Source organism: Elephantulus edwardii, unplaced genomic scaffold (genome assembly GCF_000299155.1).
Source record: "Elephantulus edwardii isolate Elephantulus edwardi_28Jun2011 unplaced genomic scaffold, EleEdw1.0 scaffold00429, whole genome shotgun sequence".
Classification (NCBI taxonomy): Eukaryota; Metazoa; Chordata; class Mammalia; order Macroscelidea; family Macroscelididae; genus Elephantulus; species Elephantulus edwardii.
In genome coordinates, this window is record NW_006400179.1 from 794,596 (window position 1) to 795,616 (window position 1,021).

Genomic DNA, 1,021 nt, shown 5'->3' on the forward strand with positions numbered 1-1,021 from the left:
GAAACCGCCAACTGAAACCGACCTGTGGGTTCACGCGTGTTCTAGAGTGGGACCTGTGCGGATTAAAAGGGAGAAAAGGCATGGAGGGAAAAAAGGGGGGGGGGGAAGGGACAGGAGAGACAAGGGGAGACAAAGTTCTCTGATCAAGCCTCGAAGTTTATTCGAAGAATTCTGCAATAAATAGGCAGCTGAGTAGGCCGGGCTGCCAGGGAACCCAGCCCTAGGCTATCAGTTTACAATAGAGAGGGAGGGGCATGCCCCAAGATGTTGATTTACAGGTAAAGAGGTAGGTGTAACCAGAGATGGACAGGGTGGCGGCTGCATGTCAGAAGTGCTATCTGTAGCAAAGCTAAGATCTACTGAGGATGGCTTCCTACATCTCAATAAGGGGGTTTAGGTTCATACAAAGGATGTTTATATCCCAAGACACAAAACCGTCAGGGTGTTTTGCATTAAATTCATAATATTCTCCAGTATATGGAAGAGGTTTATCTGTAGGCTCTGGAATTCTGTAAGGGCCTCTCCCAATAGGTGGCTGCCACAAACAACCATTACCTAATAGATAAACAATTCTTCCACCTGGTGTTCTCATGGTGGGGGGCAAGGGTTTGGGTTTTTCCTTTGAAGGAGTTCTTATAAGCCCTAGAAATCTAGGAATCTCTGGGGTGGTCGTCTCTGGGATTTCCACCATTAATTCTTTTTGTTATAATGCATCCATGGATTCCCCTAAAATCCTATTATTCTTGAGAAGTTTAGTAATGCTAAAAGAACAGGAGGTAATGTTTGCATATTAAAGTCGTCACCTCCATTTAGTTCCTTCCCGGAAACATCTAACAAACTTTTAGTAAAAACACTTTGTGTAAAGGACACAGCCTTCTCCCCCTGTCCCACACAGAAAACACAAAGAGACAATAGAAGAGAAATTACAGAAAGGCCAAGAACAATCATGGAGAAAGCACACGTTCAGAGAGGCTCACTGCCTTGAAGTTTTCACCTCAATCGGGTGTTTTTGTCATGCAGA